The following is a 9,456-nucleotide window of genomic DNA, read 5'->3' as shown; positions in this document are numbered from 1 at the left end:
TAAATAACGACGTTATGGGCCGTACACATTTTTGCTTCAAGGTCATGCTGTGACCTAGACCTTCAAGGTAATGACCCAAATGTTGCATGTGACATATCGTCTCAATATGGTGATCATTTCGGTGAAATAGTTGTAAAATCCGACTTCAAATAACGAATTTATGGGCCGGACACGATTTTGCTTCAATGTCATGTTGCGACCTTGACCTTCAAGGTATTGACCCAAATGGTGTGTGCGACACATCGTCTCAATATGGTGATCATTTCTGTGAAATAGTTGTAAAATCCGACATCAAATAACCAAGTTATGGGCCGGCACAATTTTTGTTTAAGGTCATGCTGTGACCTTGACCTTCAAGGTAACGACCCAAATGCTGCGCACGACACATCGTCTCAATATGGTGATCATTACTTTTAAATAGCTTTAAAATCCGACTTCAAATAACGAAGTTATGGGCAGGACATGATTTTGTTCAAGGTCATGGTGTGACCTTGACCTTCAAGGTAGCGACCCAAATGTTGCGGGCGACAGGTCGTCTCAATATGGTGAGCATTTCTGTGAAATAGTTTTAAAATCCAACTTGAAATAACAAAGTTATGGGCTGGACACGAATTCAGGTTCGTATGTACGTACAGACAGACGGACAGACAACCCAATGACTATATGGTCCGCCGAAATTTTTCGGGGAGCATATAAACAATGTTTGACAATAGCTATTATTCAGCACATGTTGCAGTATTTCTTAGCACCATAAATGGGAAATATAATATTGTTGTAAAAGATAAAAATCAGAAAAGTTACAGTTTGAAATCTTCTATCTGGACAAAAAGTTTCATTCAAACATGAACTGGCATGGATTAACATACATACTTCGACATCCACTTAGACAAATCACTATTAATAACAATAAATACTAACAATAGCGTTATGTGTTATGCAAAAACAGACTAGACCAATAATGGCTTTCAAAATTGTAAAAATGAATCTCAAAAATATTTTTGGTCTTAAACAAACAACATATTTCATGGACATAATACCTTCAGATTTAAACTCATATGTCATATAACATTATGATTGTGAGCAAAACAATATCTGACACGAACAATTATGGCTTTCAAAATTGTTAAAATTAATCACAACAATATATTTGGGTCTTATACAAACAACGAATTTCATAGACATAATTTTTTGTTTGCTTGTTTTGGGTTTTTACGTCACATCAACACAGTAAAGGTCATATCGTGACGTTCAGGTGCCCTTCCTTGCATTATTTCAGGCACGAACGGGTATCTGAGTAGAACCACTGACGTTAAGCTAGCTGGATAGCTTCCTCACAAGACAGATTCCAAAGTCCCTGTCGGGATTCCAACCCACAGCGGTGAGGGGCAAGTGGTTTGAAGTCAATGACCTTAACCACTCGGCCACGGACGCCCCTCATAGACATAATAACTAAAGATTTAAACTAAATGTCTTTAGTCATGTCATATAACAATTGCAAGCAAAACAAAAACAAACTAGAGCAATAATGGCTTTCAAAATTGTAAAAATGAATCTTAACAATATTTTTGGGTCTTATACAAATATAGACATAACTATTAAAGATTAAAACTAATTGTCTTTAGCCATGTAATATAATGATTGCAAGCAAAACAAAAACTGACTAGAACAATAATGGCTTTCAAATTTGTAAAAATGAATCTTAACAATATATTTGGGTCTTATACAAACATAAACATAATAACTTAAGAATAAAACAAAATGTCTTTAGTCATGTCATATAACGATTGCAAGCAAAACAAAAACAGACTAGACAATATCGTAAGTTTGCATGAAATTGGCTTGGCAATTTATGAGATGTTGTTTAAAGATCAAGTTTACGGACGAAAGATAGACAAAAGCTCGCAATGTCACTTTGTTAGCTAAAAACGCACTACTTTACTCTTTCACTCTTCCAAGTTTCAGTGCCCTGGCCATTGTGTGTATTTTGGTGTTGACTGCTTTGGTGACTAAGCTTCTCTCCATATTTAGTTTATTGGTGCAGTACACTGAAAAAAACAAGGTTTATTTTTCATTTCCATGTTACCATGTTTATACTGGATAAAACTAGAACTATCACTGAAGGTGAATGATACCCCAAAACCCCACTTTGAAGTAAAGTGGCAGTAATCTATTAGTATTAAGCCCACCTACAAATGAAGAAAATAAACACCAAAGGCAATTATTATTTATTGCTGGCTTGATTTTGATCTGTTGGGATGAACATGTATTTGCATTGCAAAACCTAGATTTATTTACAAATGACAAGTGGCTCATAAATTATATTATTTATCTAACTTAGTTAAGAAATCAAGGTATCATGTTAAAAAAACACCAAAATAACAAACAAGAGCGATCAGTGATCACATGTGTCGCCTCATGATGGCCAATTTCATGTTGGGACAAGTTTTGTGACAGACAGACAGTGCACAACTAGACTTGGTACTGATCATTCCTTTAAAGTTTGGATGAAATTGCACCAGTAGTTTTTGAGGAGTAGTCCGGACAAGCTTTTATGTATCTGGCAACACACAGAAAAAAAACCACCTTTTCATCAAACTTGCCAAAATATCATTCAACCGGAAAACCTGTGCAATATGTGCAAGGACTTGAGCAACAGATCAATCCTGTAAAGTTTCATTGAAATTGCATTTGTGGTATAAGAGATGTAGTCCGGACAAACTTAAAAAAAGGGCCATACCTCTGACAAAAATCATTGAACCGGAAAATGCTGACAATATGCACAACTAGACTTGGTACTGATCATTCCTGTAAAGTTTGGATGAAATTGCACCAGTAGTTTATGAGGAGTAGTCAGGACAAGCTTTTGTGTATCTGGCAACACACAGAAAAAAACACCTTTTTATCAAAGGGCCATAACTCGGCCAAAAATCATTCAACCGGAAAACCCATGAAATATGCACAAGGACTTAAGCTACAGATCAACCCTGTAAAGTTTCATTGAAATTGCATTAGTGGTATAAGAGAAGTAGTCAAGACAAACTTTAAAAATAAAAATTATTAAAGGGCCATAACTCTGACAAAAATCATTGAACCGGAAAATGCTGACAAAATGCACAACTAGACTTGGTACTGATCATTCCTGTAAAGTTTGGATGAAATTGCACCAGTAGTTTATGAGGAGTAGTCCGGACAAGTTTTGTGACGGACGGACAGATAGACAAGACGACGGAGAAATGATCCCTATATGTTGCAACTACTCCATAGAGGCGACACAAAAATGAACCATGCTGTGAACATGACAGCTAGGTCAGAACTCAAAGTTAAAACCAGGGTAATTCAAATAACCATTAGGATTTTTCTTCTAAATGCCACTGTTTGAAAGAACAATGTTGACTAACCAGTCTTACTTGTATGCAAAACTCACTTTTTCAATTATACATCAATAACAGTGGTTAAAATATACACAGATACTTTTCTGACAAATTCTAAATCATTACTGACATGATGACTGAGAAAAACTTGAAATGTGTCAATAAAACACGGATGCCCCCACACGCCAATGTTCTGTCAATCTTATGACTCTAGGTCAAATAGTTTTTGGACTACATGTGCCACAAGTTGAAAACTAAAAATCAACAAAGGGCCATTATTCTGTTTAATTTAGTTGCAGCAAAAATTCCTTCCTTTACTACCATCTACACATTAAATTTGTTAATCCCTGGAAGTTTAAGCAAAATCTGCCATCCGGTTTAAGAGGAGTTGCGTTCACAAGATTTTGGGACAGACTGACAAGTGCCACGCTATATGCTCCCACATTGTGGGGGGATAAAAATAATCTTATTTTACTTACATGTTAAACTGTCAAATCCTCTTTTGTGCCAGGCAGTATCTACTGCACTGGACATACCACTGCGGGTTTTACAGGGAAATTTCGGGGAAAGTCTTAATCTGCTGTGAGGTTTTTTAAGATGTGGACCACTTCTGATTTGTTTTCAACCTTTGACTGTCTGTGAGAACTGTAATTGTAAAAATATATTTCAAAAATATTTTCTGTATTTTAAAATTCATCTTTAAACGTAATATTGACAAATATTGAAGATTGAACACCAATGAATTGACAATAACATATTTATAATTAATGTAACACAATGTTCATACAGTTACTAGAATAAGTTTTGTTTATTATTAATGCTAACTGCACGACTTTTTCCTGACCAATTTTAGTAATCACTTTTATGAAATAATTCCGTTTCGGACTGCATATCGATTATTCATCACATGAAGATACATCAAATTGTTTCTATTGAAGACCACCCCAAATAGCATTACAAAATTATCACAGTATTATCATTTAATTGCTACACCATGATTATAAATATATATAAAAAAAACTCATAGATTTCAACTTACAGTTTAATAGGCATTTTTGTTTGATGTATTGTTGAGGATTGTTAATCACAATTGTATAAATCTGACCATTCACTGTCATTTGTAACTGTAGCATTTGACTGATGAATAGACCTTGAATAAAAAAAAAAAATACATATGTACAAAAAGTATATGGAGAGATATTCATATATTGAAGCAACTGACATAACACAAACAGTTAAACAACACCAGTCAGTTTTGCATAGTCCTTTACTTTCGTAAATAAACAAAATACAGAAAACAAACTACCAGTACTCACTTTAGTGCTGGCAAACATCTGGCAAAGGACATCCTCCGAGATCTTGTCAATAAGATCTTCCATGATGTTGTGTTCTGATACCATTGGTTCTTCATGATGCACATCCCTTAAAAAGAATGCATGTATTTAATATGAATTTTAGTCTTAAACCAATGAAGGTAAAATATGATAAACAAGATCAACAAGGAAAGGCGGCGTTCAATGAACGCAACCCCCATATGACCAAGCAACAAGTACCAATGGCAAGGAGCCCAGGCGGACCCAGTTTGTCATGTAGAAATAAATACTTTTTTAAAAAAACAATTACACATTCATGTTATTTTGAAAAAAGAAATATGTACATGAATATAGAGTAACATGCAAAAACAACAAAGCCATTGTTTAAAATTCTTTTCTCATATATGGATTGTATAATATTATTTGGTTCCCTAAACCACGAGTGTGCCAGCAATATAGGATTATACCATGATAAGCTGCATAGACATATAATTACAAAATAATTTTTGAAATTCTTCCAATTCAAGTACATGTTATTTCGAAAATATCATTGTAAATGTAAATGTGTCTTACTCCATTTCCTTGATCTTATGCAGCAGATTATGTCGGCATAGAAGCCAGTGCTGTCTCAATGATATTTCCAACACGTCTCTCCATTTCTTTTCATGTTTTTATTTCCAATTGTTGGTATATTTAGTGTTGACAACAAATTGTTGACCCTCACCGGCCCACCTACACTATCAATCATTGCTGTAAGAAAATGAAAGAAACAAATTATTTCATTAAAGTATACAAATATTTTGTCAAAAAAAAACTTCACATGGATTGTAATTTACATAACCATGATAATAACACATTGCATAAATTAATATAGAGCTATTTTTAGCTGCCTCATGTACGTTGAATATTAGTACTACTGTGACTGTGTGTATTGGCAGCCTAGTGTAAACTGTGTCTTTTATATAATGTACATGTAGGATTCTGTAATGTCTTACTAAAAATTGCATTGTTGCAATATTTAATTTAGCAACGTTTTATCATTTGTTTTTCAAATTTCTCAGTGACTTTGGGGAAATTAAAACAGTTCAGAGGGAAGTTTATAAAACATTTCACAATAGGAAGTGGCTAGCCGTACGGGCCCGTACGGCTAGCCAAAAGTACTAGCCAGGACACACTGTATTGGCTAGCCGTACGGCACTTTTCAAAATTATATGGAGTATGTGAGTCACGTACGGCTAGAACTTTTGGCTAGCCGTACGGCTAGCCACTTCTTTCACAATAAGGAGTAGTGTTTTACAGCTAAACACAAACAAGATACATGTATTCTGTATAATAAATTAATTATTTATAAATCTGAAACATAAATTTGGTCCGCATAATTTTACATGTTTGACATCATTGGAAGACAAGTAAATAAACACTGATAAATCATAATGTATCGATATATTCATTTTGGTACGAGACATTACATCTATGAATTCATTATCAGTATATAGTACTTAATGTAAACTATGATGCAATACATTAATCACTTACCTGTTCCTAATTTTGTGTTGACAACGAACCATGGCATTCCAACTTTCACAGGTCTTCAATCTACTAGAGTCTGTGTGTTTTTCCATAGGGAACACAATTCACATGACCGCATTCTGTGTTTCGACATTTCACATACAAATAACCAGACACTCCCTGTTTAAATTCACCTAACATGTTGTCAAAAGTTAATCAGTGCTGTTAATGGTAGCCAACTGGTCCAAGTCTACATTTTTTACAAAATCTTAGGTTTGACCGTAACACGCCAAACTCAACGATTCTTCTTCCCTCTTTCCAACCCTCATTATCAACCGATTTAGGAAGAGTTGATGTCTTGTAGAGCTGGTTTGGTTGACACGTAATACTGGTTACCTGCACTATAGTTATGTTCTATAATAAAGTCGGAATACTTGAGTTTTCTGCATCTTTTTACACTTTTTTTGAATCGACCGAGCGTATCACGCTGTAAGACGCCATGTTAGATATCTGCGGAAATTACGTCATTTTCTTGGGGAATACTACCACGTGACCGGGGATATTCGCTATTATTAGAATTCCGACTTTATACGTAAACAAACGAAGTTCGTTACGATAAATGGCGAGATATGGCGGTAATTGTCGAAGATTGCCGATTTCATTATGGGTCTTCTACCTTATAATTTTTTAACTGTTATTGTGAACTACAATACCCTCCATGATACATATGATGTTTCAATTTGATAACTCTTAGGCAAAAAATAAAAATTTGTTTTTTTCCACTTCCCGACCCATTAAAATAAGGTTGGGTAGGTAGGTAGGTAGGTTATAGCACGGACTTTAATTGACATTTAAATCCGTGGTTATTGGTAGGTACATGAAGGACTTTTTTATATGTGCATAATAATATAATTCCTTGGCAAAATAGTTATTTACTGAACAAAGTTGGATTAACTTTCAGAACTGATATGTTTGTGGCGATTATCTGGCAAACTTGTTTTTATAGAAAAGTTTCTGGTGAACTTTCAGCGAATAATTTTTTTGATAGAAAGATTCTGGCAATCTCTGGCAAATTAGTTTTCCACTGAAAGTTTCTGGCAAACTTTTGGCGAACAACTTAATATTCTGTAGCTTAAGGTCTTCAGCGTACCCGTTTATATACTATGACATGACGTGAACGCTGAAGATAACCCCATAGGGAAAGTCCACCAATAATCGTGCCAGGAATCTGACACGCTCGTATTTATTCATCGAACATGCCATGAAATAAAGTGAAGCATACCTTGATAAAACTATATATAATCTGTTGATAAGCCGAGGATGGACAAATAAAAATCTTATTACGAACATAAACTACCTAATAGTTTCCGACAGGTAAAATTTTCGGCACTTGGCCGCCATATTGCCAAAATGTTTGATCACGTGATTACGAGATTGACCTTTACGAACCCATGTGCCACCAATATTTTTATAAATTACTTTTTTTTAAAGATATTGAAAAAGGTGATTTACTGACTTTTATATTCAATACAATCGTATTTAAGTACTAAAAAATTAATGAAAATAAATAAAAACATTATCTTGAATAAAAGTATCGAAATCATGTCAACAAAATGTTCTAAATATAGTACGCGACTCTATTCAAATCTGTTCCCGCGAATGACGTCATACGAGATCTCGCGTGGCACCTGAATGTCATGTCCAACTGTAGTCGGCGTAAATTGATATTTTAATGTTAAATAGGCAATTTTAATGACGGTAGTAACATTTTGATACTTTAATTGGTATAGAATGATATTAAAATGATTGTTTTATCGTAAAATGCACAAGAATTGATTGGGTCAAGTGTATTTGCAAGTGAAAAACAAGAATAAATCAACTTATGTTATTCTGGTTAGGTTTCGTAACGGGTCTAATCCAAAACTTTAATGCCGCATCAGATGAAAAACAAAAATGTTAAAAAGCGGCTTATAAAGTTTTGGAAGCCAGAACTAAATATTCTGGTGAATTCGCCGCAAAGTCGCCAAATGTTTGCCACAGAGTTGCCACTAGTGGCGATATCTGGCAAACACTTGACACAGTGTTTTGGCGAACTAAAAGGTTTGCAGCGAATTTGCGGCAAAGTTGCGGCGAGTTTGCGGCAAACCTTTCCTTTTGGTACGGGAAATAAAAAATGGAATGTTCAAATTTGATGGGACAGACTATAGTTTGCTTTCACCTCACGTTTTCGATTACAAAAAACTAGCAAAAACCTCTAAACATACATTAAAGACACTTACTCAATAAGGTTATTCATATCAAATTGGCATGGAATAAATATTTAAATAGAAAATATAATTAGAATCTACCTGAGTCTCCATTTATTATAATGGAGTAATGAAATCAAAGGGGAGTTACTCTGTAAAACAGATCTTTAGAATTTAAAAGCAAGTAAACATCATACTGTATTCAACAATTAATCAATTCAGTATAGCAATACAACGTGTCCATGAAGTCATTCTCGGCATCATTTCTCAAGACAAATATTCCTAGATTCAAAAAGAAAAAACCGTAAACATTTTATTTCTGTACTGATTTCTATGGGATATGCACTATAAGCTTACCACAGAAAATTTGATCACTTTCAGTATACGGGTCGTTTGATCGAGCACTTTGTAAAACCTTGAAAGTTGTTTGTATAAGACTGGCCTTCAGATGCAAGCTATTTCATTTTCTTGCATTATCTGATCTTCGCTATAATTAAAAGTTCAGTTTACCATCCGAAATCCTGCCTCAATATGTTTATATTGTTATTTTTTAAGGCGTAAACTTACTTGTTTCTTCAGCTGTAAATTATATGGTACCAGTTTTCAGAATTGGTTGCAAATACGAAAAGCAACATGCCTTCCGTTCCCTTTCTATAATTATGTTAACTATAAAAGGCATGTTTATTAACAATACAATGTATTTTGAGTAGCGTATGAACTAATGATTTGTGCACCAGGAGTGATTTTGAAAGTCGTAAAATTGCTATATATATTTGTAAAGAAAATATTGCTAAACATATATAAATGTCATGACGCAATATACCAATCATGGACTTCAAAACAGAGAAAAAGAAAAAGAATTCCAGAAGAACGCACAAAACGGCAAAATTGAAAATGTTGCAGATTCGGTTTGACTGAGCCTGTACATGGACGGTACTGGAAAATACAAGCTATCATTCACGGCCTCTATAGAACCTAGCCTTCATATCCTTTGCATTGAAATGAGTGTTATTGTAT

At 34.3% G+C, this 9,456-nt stretch overlaps 1 long non-coding RNA gene across 1 annotated transcript; it reads right to left on the bottom strand.

Annotated features, from left to right (window-relative positions):
- Positions 1-1,509: 1,509 nt before the first annotated feature.
- On the bottom strand, positions 1,510-6,957 carry LOC132736058 (uncharacterized). The gene is made up of 6 exons (XR_009626540.1): positions 6,221-6,957; positions 5,258-5,434; positions 4,688-4,793; positions 4,411-4,521; positions 3,851-4,016; positions 1,510-2,045 (listed from the first exon to the last, which is right to left on the bottom strand). It is a non-coding gene; the product is annotated as an uncharacterized LOC132736058 (long non-coding RNA).
- Positions 6,958-9,456: the final 2,499 nt, after the last annotated feature.

The sequence above is a fragment of the Ruditapes philippinarum genome, unplaced genomic scaffold, assembly GCF_026571515.1.
Source record: "Ruditapes philippinarum isolate M1 unplaced genomic scaffold, ASM2657151v2 ctg4175_1_1_1_1, whole genome shotgun sequence".
In the NCBI taxonomy this organism is placed as follows: Eukaryota; Metazoa; Mollusca; class Bivalvia; order Venerida; family Veneridae; genus Ruditapes; species Ruditapes philippinarum.
Note: the sequence above shows the minus strand (reverse complement) of the source record. Positions and strands in the feature narration are given on the sequence as shown.